General features: G+C 32.6%; 1 protein-coding gene across 1 annotated transcript in view; it reads left to right on the top strand.

Moving 5' to 3' along the window:
* Positions 1 to 18,621, top strand: part of LOC129989095 (uncharacterized) — a 442,343-nt gene that overhangs the window by 395,164 nt on the left and 28,558 nt on the right. The gene's annotated exons all lie outside the window — the stretch shown is intronic.

The raw sequence follows: 18,621 nt of genomic DNA on the forward strand, positions 1-18,621 counted from the left end.
GGAACACCTCGGGATGGTAAAAATAAAGGAGAAAGTTTTTTCTCGTTTCATTTTTTTTCTTCTTAGGAGGGCAGCTGATTTATGGGGATGGCCAGCCCTCCCAAGAAAGATTATCTCTAATGAAAATTCCTGCTCGGTTATTTGTTCACTCCGAGTTATGATCTTACACGCTCGTTATGCCATGTTTGCTCCTCTTTCACGCGCCTCGTTTATTCTCTTCTCTCTCACTTTTCCATGAATTTACTTAAAACAGGTGCATATCTTGTCACCTATTTCACATCCAGTATTTCTAAGTAGTCAGTTTGTGCGCACTTTTATTTAACTTGTTTCACGTTGAAAGAAGGACGGTAGTGTTGTTCTATTCAATTTGTCTCTTATTTTCTGATGTGCCAGAGTTCGGAAATTTTGTCTAATTATGTGTTCTGGATAAAAATACATGTTTTTTTTATATTTTTAGAATATGATTATTAATTAATTAATTGATTGAATTCAATTGCATGCGAGTGGTGACACCTATTAGAGAATTGTTTTGTTGATTTCATATTTGCGGTTTCATGTAAAACTTTTATGGATTCTGAGATGAGAGATAAGGAAATTTAGATAAGTAAGAAAATTCATTTTAAGACATTCATTCCATTTGTATTTGCATCTACACATCAATTCTATTCATCTACAATCTTTGCATCTACACTCGTAAGTTTTCAAATGTTTCTAATACTTTATTATTTTTGTTCAAAAATTATTTTTTTAAACACCGAAATTTAAGGTATTTTGATAAAACTTAGTAAGTTATATTTGTTAAAAGCATTCTAATAAAACTAAGAAAATCAGTTTGACTAAAATCATCTTGCAGAGATTCATTGAATAACCATTTGACATATAATTTTATTTTCTAACTAATTTGTTCTTCGGTTTTTTTAATTATTATTATTATTATTATTATTATTCAATCGGTCGAAATTCTGTAATAAGGAAATAACAATTTTGCAGATTTACTACTGGGAGTTACATTGTTTACCATACGGCATTGAACAAGAATCACTTGCTCAATATACAATTTTGTTTAATTAAATGGTATATTGTTGTAAATAGGATCGTTATAGTGTGTCAACAGAGTTTGCAAAAGCAACGAAAAAATCTCAAAATGCATATTTTGCAAAACATTTTTTTGCAACTGCGCCTATTTACAGAATCTTAAGAGAAATTTCTACATCAAAACGATTTTGAAAATGGATTGATTTTGGGAAATTCTAAATGGATCATGAATTCGGGGTCATCCTCTTTATTAATTTATAAACTAATTTATAAGTTTGTAGGAAATTTAGTGAACCATTTCATTCCCTACCAAACGAACAGAATTAATTATTCTCCGACTTTCTTCTTGCTTAATTATTCTTCGACTTTCTTGTGTGCAATGGTGCATTATGTGCTTGGTAGTAAAAATAATGTGTTTTGTGTATCTCTCTCCGTTAATCATATGTGTCCAAAATTTGAAACAAGTCTAGAACTTTGATGACAAGGTTCCGTGTCAACTTTCATTTATTTAAGATCAGTTTAAGATAAGTTTCAGTAATTTAAGTTTTTATAGACGCTAACGATCGAGAAAAATAGAGAGCTTCTTATGATATTTGAAAAAGGAATTTTAAGAAGAATATTTAATAGAGTTAAATATGATTATTATTCGAGAAAAACCAACTCGAAAATTTACAAATTATATAAAGAGCCGATATTATTCAATTTATTGCAATACAGAGGATGAAATGTGCAGGACACTCATTGATAGGATGGCATTCGAGCCCCTGAAAAGTGCTTTTTGGCTAAACCATTTGGTACATGAAAAATAGGGAGATCAAAACTTGAAATGACTTCCTAGAAAAAAAGCCTAAAAACCTATTGGGGCAACAAATTAGAAAACTTGCCAAGAATAAGATGACATGGTATGGAGTTTGGAAGAAGGCCAGATCCAACCTGGGTCAACCAGCGAAAAAGATCTAACTTTTTTTATATGTCATGTACAAGAAAGCAAAGCACCGCGAACTTTTGAAATGGAGAGTTCCATTTCTCTTTGAAGAATTTGTGATTTAACACTCATTGGATCAAAAAAAGAAAACTGCCGTTACCGCAGAATGTTCATCAAAATCAAATAAAAACAACATAAATGCTTTAACCAATCTGGCATAAGTCAATCCCACAATTCGCCATTTTCTGGTGTGGAATTCACGCCGACACGAAAACAATGCTTTGCTTTCTTTCCCCCCTTTCCCCTTTATCCAATTTGGAGGAGGTGAACTGAGAAAATAAAAATGATCGCTTCATAACAAGTCTTGTGCAATTAGCTTTTAAGAGTCTCTAAAATATTTTTCTTTTCTTTGGTTAAAAGCATTAGACGAAATGTCCCACTCATTCCTTCGGATTCGTCTTTATGCATATATTAGGGGTCATATTGTAGCGTACTTTATTGAAAAGTACGCTACAATATGACACTCATACTAGCACACTATTTCTCTACATAATCTCCCAGTCGTTGGAGATATTTGTAGGAATGTTGCACTAATCGTTCGATGCTCTGACTATAGAAAATCGCACCTTTTTGGTCCTGGAGCCAATTTAAAACAGCTGTCTGAACCTGGTCATCGTTGGACAATTGACTTCGACCCAAATGTTCTTTGGGCTTGCCGAATGCGTGAAAGTCACAAGGCGCCAGATCAGGACTGTACGGTGGATGCTGCCAGACCTCTCATCCAAAACTGCGAAACAAACTGTGTGTTGCGCTTGCCGTGCACGGTCTTGCATTATCGTGCAAGAAGACAATGACTTTTCTTAACTTTTCACGTCTCTTGTTTTTCACAGCTTTGCGCAAACAATACGACAGCATTAATCGTCGTGCCCTTCCGTATAAGCTCTGTGTAGACAACTCCTTCGTAATTAAAAGAAACAGTAGCCATGACTTTACCCGTTGATGGGAGAACTTTGGAGTTTGTTTTCACGGGCGATGATGTGCGTCTCCATTCCATTGACGCTTGCTTCGTTTCTTGGATGAAGTGATGCACCTGTAATAATACAACTTAAGAAATATTTACTTTCCTCAGAATAACGTTGGAGGAATTCCAGGGGGGACGCAAACCTTGCTCCTCTCTGTTCGAAACTCAAAGAATAAGGAGCCCATCGTGAACACAATTTGCGATAATCCATTTGGTGACAGACGATGGAAGGAGCACTGCCAACGGATATTCCCAAGTCCTATGTAATGTGTGCGATGCTCACTCTGCGATTGCTGAGCATAATGTATTCCACTCGCTGCATCATGTCTGAGGTTCTCACCGTTGTTGGCTTTCCTTGCCTTCCACCTTCCACATCGGTTATGTCTGTCGACCGTCTTCGAACTACTGGCACCATTTCACAATGGCTGACATTGGCCATTTCACAATGGCTGACACAACTTGACATTGTGAAAGTGAAAGTGGCCCATACACTCCCAATAATTCACGATGAATCTCCATACTCGTTAAACATTTTGCGCACAAAGAATGAAATATTCCGCGTACTTCAACGTTGAAGTAAATTTCCAGCTGACGCACCCTTTTTTTCTCGTACTACGGCATCAACGATTTTTCACTATCCGAATGAAATTGCTACCATTGTAAGTTGTGGAACTCAATTACCGTCTGTGCAAGCTTAGCTCTTGTTCCGCCCTGATGCCATCTGTGGGGGAACAAGTATAACTTACTTTTTGAACGCCCTTTGTATTTCATTTTCGAAACAGGAAAGAACGAAGATATGTGATTTCGTTTCTAATTGCAAATAATGTAGAGGAGGGAAAATGGACATTTCAAAGTCATCCATCTGATTTTATAGTAGTGGAGATATGGAATGGGCATATAATGATTACATTAATTGCTTAGTACCACTTTTGGGGGATATTTATTTCCTAATATAGGAAGTATTGTAATCATCAAAAAATTCGAACTCGATATTTTAACGAACCTCCACATTTCAGATCTCCCTGAGTTCGAGAAACATACTTTTGGCATTATATCTGTCTGCAAACATGAAAACTCAAAACTGCTTTAAACAAAGAATATGAAAATCAGTTTGTGGACTTCAGACCATATTTGTAGATCTTTGAAATTTTGAATGAAAGAAAGGAAGGAAGGAAGAAGAGAAAGTCTGTCTGTCTGGCTGTTCCACAAATGAATTCGATAACCAAAACACAAAGACTTAAATAATTAAAATTTGATGCACAGATTTAGCATCTAAGATGCAGATTTTTATCAAATTCTGAAGCAAATCTGTTGAAGGGTTGACGGTCTGTACAATCGTGTGCATGTATACGCAATAATTCATAAACGGAATGACTTAAATGAATGAAATTCAGTATGTTATCTTATGAATAGAATTGCAGTTTCGTGTTGAATTTCAATTCCAATAGGTTGGGGGGAAAAGCGTTCAATATTCATTCTCGTACCATGGATTCAAGAAAAGTGGTAGATGCACGCTAAAAATCTGTGTTCTTTTCTTAACTTTGTCATTGCCGTGTAAGATGCCCAATTTTATTCGGGGGGATTATACCTTTATTGCTGAATATGCGAGAAAGTTTCGGAGAGACCACTCAAACTGATTCAGATTAGAAGTACAGCAAAACCTGTTTTGTGTGGCCCTTTTTTATGTGATTTTATTTTTTTGTGATTTTTTTTATGCTTTATATGAATTTCAACGGCGTTGGCACCACTGTAATGTTTTCTGTCAGTGTACATGTACACTTCAAGACGCTCTGTTCATTTGTTTCAAACAGTCTCCCGACAATGCACATTCGATCATTTTCGCTCGATGCGTTGGCAGCATACTCTTCGTTTTCCGAGCTTTATCCACGAATCACGTGTTTAAGGATTCATTTCATAGTGAGATTAAAGTTAAATGAATAAATTGCTTTTGATTCTATTTGTATATAATTTTTGTGATTTTTATTTTATTTTTAGACACAAGTTCTCGATTAAAACGAATAATTGTAGCCAAAAAAAGTTAAAAGAAAGACAATTCCATTAGAAACAAAAATTCTAATATTAAATAGATTATCAGTCTATCTCCGTTTTGGATTACGACTCGTAGCAGTGAATTATGTAATGGGCATTCTGAAAACTTCTCCATGTATACAATAAGAAATTAAATGTTTTAAAATGTTTCCATGTGTGATTTAATTAGTTATTTTGCTTCGTAGAGGCACTTTCCCATGTGCCCATTTCGTAAATAATTGATATATATTCTTAGTGCAACTTTTTTATGCGGTACCTGTCGGCCGCATAAAAAAATTTCTGTAGTATGCCGTACACATTTTTTATTATATGTAAGTATTTATGAAATTTTCGAATATATTTTTGTGCAGCTTCTTTTATGCCGTCCCTATCTATCGCATAAAAATAGTTTTTACTGTGCTAAACAGCAATTGTAATCAGAGTACTTACTATATTGTCTTTGTTATTCGCAAAATTTATGTCATTTATGAGATTTACCAACGCATTTTTCATCTATTTGAATCTGCATTACACACTTGCATCATTCAGGCCTTGAAAATCTTGGTAACGATATTTTGACGTGGTAATGTTTCCCATATCCAACTCATTTTCTTTCCACTCTCCGTCTCATTATTTGCTTTTGAATTTAGTATCGTAGCAACATTGTATTGACGGTAATAGAATGAAATTTTGAAATGAAGGGAACTGGACCGAGAGGAATATGTTATATAAATCGTAATAAAACTCAATTATTCGAACTGAGTTCAAACATTCATTTTTAATGATGTAGTTTTCTAAATCTCCGAGAGAAAAGTTTCTGGCACGCATCACATTGCACGGAGGAAACGGATTGCATTCTGTTCTTGATTCTTCCTCAATCTCATTTTTTTTCTAAATAAACAAAAAATTTAAAAAAATGGGCAGATTTTTAAGACGAACTGGACCTTTCTTTATTTATCCGGCATGACGTTTCGATTTTTGTGACACCTGATCTACATACCCGAGTCACCAAATTCTCGTTCCCGTTACCCAATCGCACTGTTCGTTTGAAACGCACTTGTCCTGGTGTGCTAATGGGCGTGTCATCCTCAATCGATTCGCGGAAAGAGATGGATTAGTGGAGGCGAGGTTGGACAACCGTCTCTTTGGATGTCGATATCCAACTCCCACGGACTTTTATTCCTTCGTTCGCTGGAACATCCGCCAGCTGCTCTACTTAGTAGCCTTTCACACCACTTCAACCAGAAATTGAATACTCTAGTGCAATACTGCAAGTCGGAATTTCTAAAGTTATATCCAATATCGACAAAGAAAGGATGCAGTTTTTAAAACATCCTTTTGAATGTTAGGAAAATGAATGAAACTAACAAGACACCTTGGTTTTCGACTTCTTATTTCAACTCTGAAAAAATGACAGTTTTTGATAACTTTTGTTCTTTAATGAAAAGAATTTTTCAAATGGACTGCCTCACCTTCTAACTTATAATCGAGCCCTGTTCGAAATGAAAATATTCTGTTTTTGCCAGTATCTTTGTCAAATTCTGATTTTAAAGTTACAAAAACAATTCATAACTAACAACACTGAGTTTTAAATAAAATGGCAATAACAGGTGTACCAAATGGCTTTTAAATCTCCTTGTTACTGTAAAATTTGCATTCTATAACGAACAACATCAAAACATATCCCAGGCTAATTTTTCCATAAGTAATTAATAATTTATAAAGAATGCTTTTAAACTTCAATTGCAGAATAGGAGTGATTTCTTGAAGGTGAATCAATAAAATGATCTAAAATGAAAACTTTAATATCTTCTTCAGATGGATTGAGATAGTTTCAAAATAGTTAGAAGATTTTATATACAATGAAGCAACTTTCATAAAAATTTTCCTAATGCTTCATAATATTTAGGATTGGACATAATTTATAAAAAAAAATCAATTAGATATTTGAATTTCTATATTGTACAAACTATTTATAAATTTTATATATGCAATATATTGTTGAGGAGAGACAGACTATGGAATAGACATTATTAATAATTTCTTCATTCAACGTACATTATTGGTAATTTATTCTTCTTACGAACACAGAACCGATAAAATATCAAAAAAGATACAAATTCAATTTTTATTCAGAAAGGCGTATTACGCATAGGACATTCCAAAGAAAATTGAAAATTTTCAAATCTGTGATTCCGAGAAACGAATGAACTATAATGATATGAAAAATCAAAATACCAATTTGTGATAGTATCAGAAATTAATTTAACTGAGTACGCGGGGCCTCTGGGCTCACTTTGTATATTTTAAAATATAAAGTAAAAAAGTTTCCAAATTATGTATCGACCCCATTGGATATGTTCAGTCCTATGCAACGGTTAAATCACCAATCGCATTCGATCAGTTGAGACGGGAGGCTGTTTATAAAAGGAAGTATGTTGTGTATTATTTTTTGCATACAGCTTGAGATAATAAATGATTCAAACTAGTATGTTATATTATTTTATTTGTTCAATAATTATAACCAGATAACTTTTGTTTGTTTGTTTGTTTAGACTGATTTTTTTAGACTAAGCAAAAAATATTCAAAGATATACCCTATTTCAATAACCGATTTGGCTCGACTAGATTCTATGCATTGGGTAACCTAAATTTCTAAGGTAAAACAGCAGTTTCATCAATCTTCAAGCCATCACAACTGAACTACTAATATATATAATAGTGGCATGATAAGATTAGCAAAATGCCTGAAGTCCATGTTACTATAAGAGCTCCGGTCCATGATGTTATTACTATAATCTGGGATTAAAAATTGTAGTCCCACACTAAAAATATTTCAGAGATCTATACTACTTTTGCAATAATGCTCTAATAAAGATTTTTTACTATAAGAACAGCTCTGGATGTTTTCAAAGTTTAGTTTAGTTATATTAACGTCCCATTTTAAAGCAACACTAGGGCTATTTTTGGGACGGAATTCGTAATTTTGAACAGCAGTCAGATGGCGAGGACAAAGCCTGAGCTGGCACCTCTTTCCCAAGCTTCCGAATTACACCAGAGTACATTCAGCCCCGACGGATTTAACGTGCACAAGACTTGCTTACACGACGATTCTTCTGTGGAACCGGGTCTCGAGCATGAAGCCCTCTGGTTCCAAAACCGAGACCTAACCACCAGGCCATTGTGGCCCTGGAGGATTTCAAAAATAATCTTTTCGTGGCATAAAGGGCCGAGAAACTGTCTATCAGAAACAATATTTTTTTTTCTGGAACAAAGAGGCCATCATTGACTTGACAGATCCGGAAAGATTTTACAATAAAGATGGAAATGAGGGAACGAAATCGATAAAAGATGAAATGTAAAAACAATATGGTTGTTAAATGTAATGATCTCAACTGCAGAATAAAACAAAACTTACTGCTTATAAAACAGAATTCTAGAAATTACAAAGTTTTAAATTGAAATAAGCAAGAAAATAATTTTTATTGAGTAGGATGCAGTGTGAATGTCAATACGCATATAAATTAACATACATTTTGAAAACATTTTAATATTTTCTATCATTTTTAAATGCAATTCTATTTAATAAGCTCGAGCTTAAAATGGATTAAAAAAGATTTATGATATGCTAATTCGCCGAAATTAAAATTTTAATATTACTAATATATGAGACAAAATTAGATCGAACATTTAAAGAAACTGCAGCTTTTTGACCTAATTCTGTTTTCTATTTTTGTAATTTTAAAACTTTAATGCCCCCAATTAGTATAACAAGAAGTCTTTTATAAAAGACGTATTAAAAGGTACTACGTGACTACAAATTCAGCTCAAACTGAACTGAAAAGAATAAAGAGCTGCGCAAAGAGAAAAAGCGAAAGTAAAAATGTCTAAAGAAAGAAACTTCGACACTATCAAACCTGCGAGAGTGATAGATGGCATTGAGTTGATATTTCAACGAAACAAAAGGCGTTGATATCAATTGTTTTTCAATTAATTTTTATACGTGATTTAAGGCAAAGAAATAATCATACAGAAATGAAAAGCTTGTCAAAAAAATCTAACTTTATACATTTTAAGATGATATAAAAGTAATGATTGTGCAATATTTTGCTCTAATTTATGGCGGATAATGTATAGTCTTTCAACCCAAATTTCACCCATTTAGAGGATCGTAGAAACCATTTGATACCGAAGTAATTCCTTCTGGAGGTAATTTCAGTCGAATCCGGCAATGTGCGTGGAATTCTAATATATATATATATATATATATATATATATATATATATATATATATATATATATATATAATGTTTAAAAAATGTAAAATTTCTTCTTTTTTTTTATTTGCATGTTTAAACCTTATAGAATTCTACATTTACCTTGATGGTTTCGGACGAATCGATTTGAATATTGTTACAAATCTGCAATGCTGCTTCCCAGCACAGTTATTTCAATTATTGGGAAAAGTCTGTCTTACGTTCAGCTCTATTGAATGCTGATTGGATGACGAATCAGTGATCCTAGGGCTTGGTGACCATTTGGGCAACTTGGCAACAAATTTGACTGCTTTGGCTACAAAATAGATAATACTGGAATCTTCCAGAATTTTAGCGGTTGAATCAATAGGATCCGAGATATGTTTGATTGTTCGAGAACTTTCTCTGCCGTATCTCTGGAACTATAAAAGACCTAGACCTAGCTGGAGTCAGTCTTTGAGTTCAACTTTGGTTAATAGTTGAACGAGTTCTCTCCCTCAGCGCTTCGAGCTGCTTATCGTGCTGCTTGCATACTGTTGTTTGCTAGAAGCGCAGCTGTGTATTGCTTGTGTGCGTCTCGGCTGTGTATGTGTTATCTGTGCTGTCATGACTTCATGTTAATAAATTCCTAGTTCGTTACTTAGACCTGTTGACTGTGCGTCTCCAGTAGCTTTTAATAATTGACTTTATATACGTAACCTTTAACTTTATTTTTAAATAATATTTTTATATAAATATTTTTATGATTAATAAAAAGCTTTATATAATTTTATATAAATTTTATTATGAATACCTCTAATTTTTGCTCTTAAATAAGAGTATAAAAAAATTTTAATTGCACTTTGGGGATAATTATTTAAATATTTAATCTTACTTTTGTGAAAGGCATGGAAATAATTTTATGCCATGAATACTGGTTATACCAGCTAGTATTAAAACATAAAGAAATCCTAAAATGTAGTAAATGATTGGAAAAAAGTTGCTATTTTGCTGTACCCTTAAACTATTATACTCTAAAAACTGTTTTTATTAAATTTTATTTCTATCCCACTCTGGATCTCATTCCCAATGCCTTGTATTTCCAAGTTTTTGCTGACACTATAACAAACTGAAATTGAAATGTTCAACAGATTGTTAAGATTTTTTTTTCTTTTTGTTACTAAGCAGGCCCTCTCTATTCAGTCACTAAGTAAAGAGATCTTTTCTGGGAGATTGTGCCTAATTGGTCGTTCTGTTGCACACAGAGAAGGAAAAAAAAACATTTTTTTTTTTAACAGAAAAAGAACTTTCTGTCTCTCAAGTAGCATGAGTTTAAATAAAAACATATAAATCTCGGCAATGGGGACCGAAAATCAATCATTTAAAAAAATTCAAAGCCACGAGCAGTTGAAAGGAAACAGCTGCTCTCTCCCTCTCAAAAAAAAAAGAAGAAAAAGAAATTTCACTCCTAAATGGATTGTGAAATAATAGATAAAAATGTTCGAAACATTCTTTTTCTTTCGGACTGAAAAAGTTGGAAAATGAGTGATGAAGGCTCCTGCCAAAACTCGATACATTCCCCGGCGCTCCTCGGAAAAGGAAACTTTTCCTGGCATGGGCAATTTTTCTTCTGGAGGGAGAAGGGTTGTTGCATCCATCTCGATATATTTCTAGAGTTCGTCACAGAATGGTAAAATGTGAGAGAAAAATATCTTTGAAAAATGTAGTTATAAAAAATAGAGCATAATAAGGTGCGAGTATTTCCTTCTAAACTCAAAATACCAATCTTTTTACTTCTGGTTATTCATTTTGGCGATTGATTTGTGCTAAAGCACATTAAACAATCATAGAAAAGGAATATAATGAATACTGTAGTAAAATTTGTTTCATAAACGAAATATTAAAAACATGCACATTTCAATCCATAGTCATAATTTGTAAATTTTATGCGTTTATTACATTTTGAATGCTGATTAGCATTTTGGAAAATCATACCCCTCCCGAAATTCTCCGATTCACAAGTGACTAATGGAGGATTAGAGAATGTAAGCTTGCTTTGACTGGGGATTAAATTCAAACACATCACATAAGTCTACCTGTGCGGGTACAACAAAAGGAGATCCGATATCCAACGCAGGGATTATATAGTTCTGTGACGCTGGACTCAGGGTGGTTTATCGTCAAACATGGTTAGACCTTATAGGAATCGTTGGTGATTACCTAATAAAGGATCTCAGTGATGAACTAGTCATGGTGATTAAAAAAATATCTAGTAGAATGAATTTAGCAAACAAATAAAAAAGCGCAGTAAATGAAATTATGGTCCTAATTTCGAATGAAATGGTAAACAATGATAGGAAAACTTCGTGCTCATTGGGAATCTTTTGTTTGTGTACTTCAAAGCACAATGTATATCAGTCGGAGAGAAGAACAGTATTATTCTTAAATTCTCAATTTGAAATGGTCATATTTTAAGTCTATACCTGCATTATTCTTTTATACTCATTCAGATTTGAAGCATTTCTGTAAGTAATGAAAGAAACCAGGTATAATGGTACTCTTACACTCAAATATTAGATTTAAATTTTCGAGTCGTTTCATTAAAAAAATCTTTAATTAAAAAAGAATTTAGATTTATTTTTCTCAGTTATTCAATTGCTCTGCTTGACTGTTCTTGGTCACAGGGACAATATCCTAGTAGTGGTTCATTTTTCTATCGCGTAAAGTATTCGATGCTTATTGTTTAAATGATAGGTGAAATGGACGGTTTTTTTCCAGCTCGTTCACTTTTCAGATTAAGATTTCAGCATATTCCAATGTAAGGAACTCGGGAAAAGGGATGTCAGAAGAATTCAGATAGTCGAAAAAAATACTTAGACAATTTTTTATCTAAGAACATTTTATTTAATTTTTTGATTAAGTCTACATTGTATAAGTGCATCCAGAAGCCCGGGTATTAAATGATGATGGCTATTACCATATTTCACTGTATTTGGCGAAAAACGGATTTCCAATGGGATATTGTTTGTTTGGCCACGGATAATCACCCAGAATAATGACTTTAAATGCAAATGAGTCTTCCATCTGCATTAGGGTCAACATTTTCATCTTATCCGACCAGATTTTGCATCCACGTAAGTATTATATATATATCGGACTCCAAAAACCATGAATTCATCAGGATCGAAAATTTTGTTCATAACATGGAGTCCAATACAAAAATTAAAAATATTCTGCACTTGTCAAATGAAACAGCCGTAATAAACAAATGCCCAAAACTATCCATAATTAGGAATTGTACACTTTTTATTCAACAGCTAAAACAACGAATAATTATTCACTAGTTAAATTGAAATTTTAAATTATGTATTGAATAATAATTGACAATTCCCTTGATTCCTGAATCGAAAAAGTATTTCTTCAACTTTTGGGAGAGAATACTGCGCCATTTATATTTTGCTGACATAAGTATGGTTACGCACTTTCCAAACCATGTAAAGTATCATAAAAAGTAACGGTTTTGATAGAAATTTCATTATCGATTTCTACATCTACTTTTCATTCTACATCTGCTATTTTTTTCCGATTAATCAACAATTTCATTAAGTTAAGTTGCGCAGATAAACATGTGACAATCATTAAAGTTTATTCCAGGTGCGACTTCTTTCTGTATGACTTCTTCTGAAGGATCAAATAGAAAGACACATTCTTCATAATTTTTATCATCCATTTGTAGGTCTTTAACTTTTGCTTTCTGGAGGCATTTTTTCATTGACATTTTTAGAAACTGGTCCCAAGGCTGTCTCACAAAATATAGAGCATCCAAAACATTGGCTTTATATTTTCTTCCAATGACGTTATAAAATTTCTCATAAACAACTTTCAGTAATTAACTTTTACAAATCTAGTGGCTGAATCTAGTAGTGAATTACAATATCTAGTGTCTGAAACACATATCAAATGGATTACAACTTCGAGGTTTTTTTAAATTACAAATTGGAAGATGCGCGAGACATAGATCAATGTTATAGAAATTTTTGTTTTATGGATTTATCTAAAGACGTCAAAAAATCTGTAAATAAAGAAAAAGTCATACAGTATTTTTTTATTTTCTGTATATTTTATTAGTAAATCCTTTGCGTTTGTAAAAGAAAGTTACTTTTCTGCCTTTCCGAAAACATATGACTTCAACTTGTCAGTTCCATGAGCAATAATCGCAAACAAATCCGCAATCTTCATTTTACATTTTTTTTTCGCCAAATCATTTTTCTTTTCTGTAGCAAAGTGTTTGATCCTGTTGTAAGTCATAAAACCGTCCTCTTTCATCCGCATTAGAGATATTGAGTACCCTTCAGTCAGATTGAGCGACTTTTCTTTCCGATCTTTAAGAACATCTTCATTTGCATCCTCCTTTCCACTCCAAGATTTCTTCTGGGTTGTGTGGCATTTTTTCTTAAAACTATCGATCCAACCATTGGATGCACAGAAGTCTTTCACAATGTGCTTTTCTGCAAATCTAAGGACTTTTTTTCTTTAATCAGAGGCCCACTAATGGCTAATTTCTTGGCACAGTTTTACAGAACAGAAAGAGAACTTTTCAATGACTTCCTTCATTTCGATGATTTTTAATCCACATTCTGCTGATGCTCTTTAAATTTCTGTTCGTCTTTTGATAATTGTAATTAATGTCGACGTGGAGGTTTTAGGTCGTTTCACTAAAGCATTTTGTAGTTCTTCGTCTTTGTAGGATTCGCATAAAACGATTTCTCTCAACAAAAAATAACGTGTTTTCTGATAGTCTGCCAAGCTTCACATTGTTTCGAAAATCTAGTGTTTTACAAAACTTAGCATACATCACACCTCACATCTCTGCATTGTAGAGTGAGGTAAGAGAAGAAAGGCCTTCTCCGTTCTATTCATGTTAAACTCATTTTTCATGTGTTCCAAAGAAGATGGAACTGTAGTCATTTGAAAAGAAATCCAAAATTTTTCTATTAAATTTTTAGTTGTTGAAATAATTTATTAATTCGAGGTTTATATAGATAATAGTTTAATGTAATAGAAGTCCTCTATAATGTAAAAAACTTATATAACGTAATAGAAGTTTTTGGCTTCATTGGCTTTATTTGGCTTCATTTCATTTGCAGAAAATTTAAAATTGGTTAAATCGCGAAATTCGATAAGTAGAGATTCGTTAAATCGGGGCTTAACTATAAATAAATAGTGTAACAATTCGGTGACTTTTCCATTCTTTGTTTTTCTTCACATTGTTTTATCTCTGTTAACAATAGTGTAAGAATAGAAATAAACAGGAAACTTTGGTCCAAACAAACCTTTTTTTCATTCTCAAGTCATTCTTCTATAACTGTAGTGACTCGACTTCTTCGCTTTATCCGGAAAAGACAGCAAAATTTTCTTTACTGCAAAGAGGCACTTTTCCGCTTGGGCGCGCTTTCCTTGAACCAAGTATTGCCCCTCAGGGACTCTGGACTCAATTCCCCTGGGCATGCTCTGAGAGACTTTGGTCTGTAACTCAGGCCTTTAGATTCAAGAACTTTAGATCAATGGACCGAATTTGAGACTTACTCACAAAATAAGAAATACAACCTTTCTTACTTTCTCGATTAAAAACTATAAAAAAGTTACTATATGTTCACGAATTCACAAATATTAGACATCGCTAGATCTGAAAAAATTACTTCCGAAATTATGTCTGCTTGTGAGCATGATAATTCATAAACTTAAGGACAATGCAAGTTCGATTGCTATATCGCCATCAAAACTGCAGCTTTGAAGAAATGTGTGAGCGAGGAATCCGTCTGTGTCTCAAAAACACATCAAGTGAATTAAATGATATTCAGTAATGCAAGGCACTCTCTTCGTTATAATATAGTTATAATGTTATGTATATAAATGTTTAGGTTAAGTCCGAACAACAAAGAAGAAAGTCTGCAATCATAAAATATAGCAAAAAAATTTAGACATGCTTGTATTTAAATGATGTCAATCAAGAATTTTCTTGTTGATTGGAAAGAATCCCATAATCAATTAAAATAGAAGAAATTATAATTAATGACATTTTAGCACCTATATTTGCAGAGATTTTAAAAGTCGTTAATTGTTTCAGTTGCTCGCATAATCCTATTATAATGATTTATTTTTCCTATTATTTTTTTCTGCCCCCATGAATTAGAATCGTGTTTGGGAGGGAGGAAAGATGTTAGCGTCCAGCTTGTTATGTCTATTCAGGATGTTAGTAAAATCTTTTATTGATGTTTCTTTAACCCGTAACTGGAGACGCGAGTCAAAATGACTCCGTGTTGTTCATTAGATCTGACTATCACGTGGTATTTTGTCCTTGAATGCAATCATCTCCTCAGTACCTCCAAATTGTTCTCTCAGCAATATGTTGGCAAAGGTCTAAGTATGAACATGTGCGTATATCCAAGTTATCCTTTCTTCGAAGTTTTTCTTGTTATTGATGGTGTCATTGACTCCACTTCTCTGAAATTGCTTTTAATTTGAATAATGCAAAAAGGATAAAGAAATATTTTTAAAAAATTATTTTAAAATAAAGTATTCTTCATTTTGTTTGTTAAATTCTAACAGTCGTTAACGTAAGTGTCATTCCGTAATATCGAACCGAAGCAAATACTCATTAAAAGATTGTTTACTTTTTCTTATAACATCTTACTAACATTTGATATTATAACATTCGACATTTTTAATATTTTTGGTAACTACATGATTTCCAGAATGTATTGTGTTTCCAAAATAAATTTCAATGCTATTTTTTAAAGATAAAAAAGAAAACTAACAATGGAGTCATTTTGATTCCATGTTTCTGTCCGCGTGAGGAAATTTGTCTCCAATTACGGGTTAAATGGCATATAAACTTTCATTCAATCTAATTTTCAAAGTTTTTTTTTTCTTATAAAGTTAAAACCTGTTTAAACAAATTCCTTTGAATATGATTATAAGCTTTCTTATTTTATCTTATTTTTAGAATACAGATAAAAGTTTCCTTTTTTTTCATTCGTAATTATTTCTGATCATTCGCTGCCATAAAAAGCTTCTAATGCTTCTTTCGAAAAAAAATTTTTACAAAATATTCTGCTTGCAAAAATTTTACTGCACGTAAGTGAACATAAAACTAAAAGTCGTTTTCAATTTATTTTTTTTTAATGGAGAAAGATGATTCACTTAAATATAAACATAAAATAAATTTGCCTTATCATCAATATAAATCATTGCTCTCAAAATTAAACAGTAATTGCTCATAAAAAATTAAATTCTTTCGAAATTTTTTACTGACCGGAAAAAAAAATTTCCGAGGAATCCCATATAACTGAAGTGAAAAAAATTACCTCTTAGCTCCGTTACTTTGCTTCCTGTATTTTAATTTTAAATTTTTTTTTAGTTAAGTCCAAACAAGAAACTGAAAAGTATGTCATCTTCAAATCTTGAAGAGTGCGTTATTTAAATATGTCAAAGTCAATGACAGATTTTTTTTCTTTAAGTTCTCTTATAAGCTTTTTTTCTTGTGATTTTTTTTATATTTATAATCTTTTATTAGATATTTTTACCTGTATTTCAATGTTTGTTCATAGGAAGAAAATTTAAAATTAATAACTTTAGTTTGAAAGTGAGATATACTATCAGACCAAAAAAAAGGAGAAAATTTGTCAATGGGTGCATTCGTAGAAATTTAATTTGTATTTTTTTAAATTTATTTTAGTTTTTTGTAAATAAAAAGCAAAATTATTCTTTGTGATTACTTATAATCAATATGTGATTAATCTTAGCTACGATGGAAACAACTTGTCTATGCGTTTTTGAGTACCATTTCAATTATCGGAAAACAAAGATGAAGGCTTTGGAAATAATTAATGTTTATATTTCTGAAAAATGCTTAAAACGGGTGAGAGAATAGAGTCACTAAATGTACACAAATAATTTTAATTTCTTTACTACAGTTTTATTCTATTTTATCAGCTTAATTTATTATTCATGTCATTTTTACTATATTGTAAATCTAGTTAATCCGGATGACATTCCCCCTATTTATACCCTTGCTAGTTCAGTGATTTTTATTAGTTCGCAGAATAAAATGTATGATGGAGCATCTTTCGTGCCATATCATTTATTATTTTTCAATATTTTAAAATTACACATTAAATAAATAATATGTTTTTATATACATTAAATATATTATGCCAGAAAGTGGACAAATACCTTATATCCAGATAATTCATTTATCATATTAGATCTTTCCGTTATGAGAAAAACAGCGAGAATCGTCTCTCCAAAACTTTCTCGTATTATGTCAAATAAAGGTGCTATCCCATAGAATGTCTAACATATAATTGTATCATAGGCGTAAAATGGCTACGAATTATTAACCTTTGGCGTGAATTTAGGTTTCTTTTTACTGAATCTGTCATGTGATCTTTGATGAGTATTTTGGCTATTAATCCCCGATATGCGGTTAATGGTATCCGAAAATCGAATTTGTTTGGCGAGTTTTTCCAAACCGATAGAAGGGTAGCGGTAGCCTGGTGTTAAGGTCTCAACATCGGAACTGGAAAGTTTCAAGTTTGAGGCCCGATTCCACCGAAGAACCGTTGTGTAAGCGGCCCATTAAATCCGTCGGGGCCAAACGTCCTCCAGCTCGTGGGACGCGGAAGTTTGGAGAGAGAGATGACAGCTCAGGTGTCGTCCTCGTCATATGACCTTGGTTCAAAATCACGAGGGCCGTATCAAAATAGCCTTACTGTTGCTTTAAAATGGGATGTTAATATAACTAAACTAAACTAAAACCAAACCGATTGAAACTAAAATGTTTTTTTTTATTTATCTTTGACATAGACAAATATAATGACAAAAATCGTCCGGGAAGATCTGGGAAGTGGAAATTCATCCTATTCTCAGCTTCGAATTTTTTGAGAATTACAATACTTTCTCTGCGTTTCGTATACGAGAAAATAAAAAGGAACGGTAACAACTGAGATAGTAAATAAGCGTAGACAGACAAATATTTAAGTAAACAATTCAAAATTATTAATTGCCCGACATCTGCAGATGTGAAGAACTTCGATGAAATATACGAGAAATTCGAGAGAGGAGCATCCGAATAATTGTAGTCATGATCCCAAACAAATATTTTTCAAACTTTTGAGCCATTCACAAAATCAAGTTTTCAGATGTCGCAGCACCTACGAATTTCATCTTTTGTACTTTTATGGGCTCGAAATGTTTTGAATTGAAAGAGAGAAATGAAATTACTATCTGAAAATAAACGGAAAGTGTTTCTGGTCAATCATAATTCAATCTTTTCCCGAGAGCAATCCAAGATTTCCTCATTTTAAAAACGCAGA

This window comes from Argiope bruennichi, chromosome 10, assembly GCF_947563725.1.
Source record: "Argiope bruennichi chromosome 10, qqArgBrue1.1, whole genome shotgun sequence".
NCBI classification, from domain to species: Eukaryota; Metazoa; Arthropoda; class Arachnida; order Araneae; family Araneidae; genus Argiope; species Argiope bruennichi.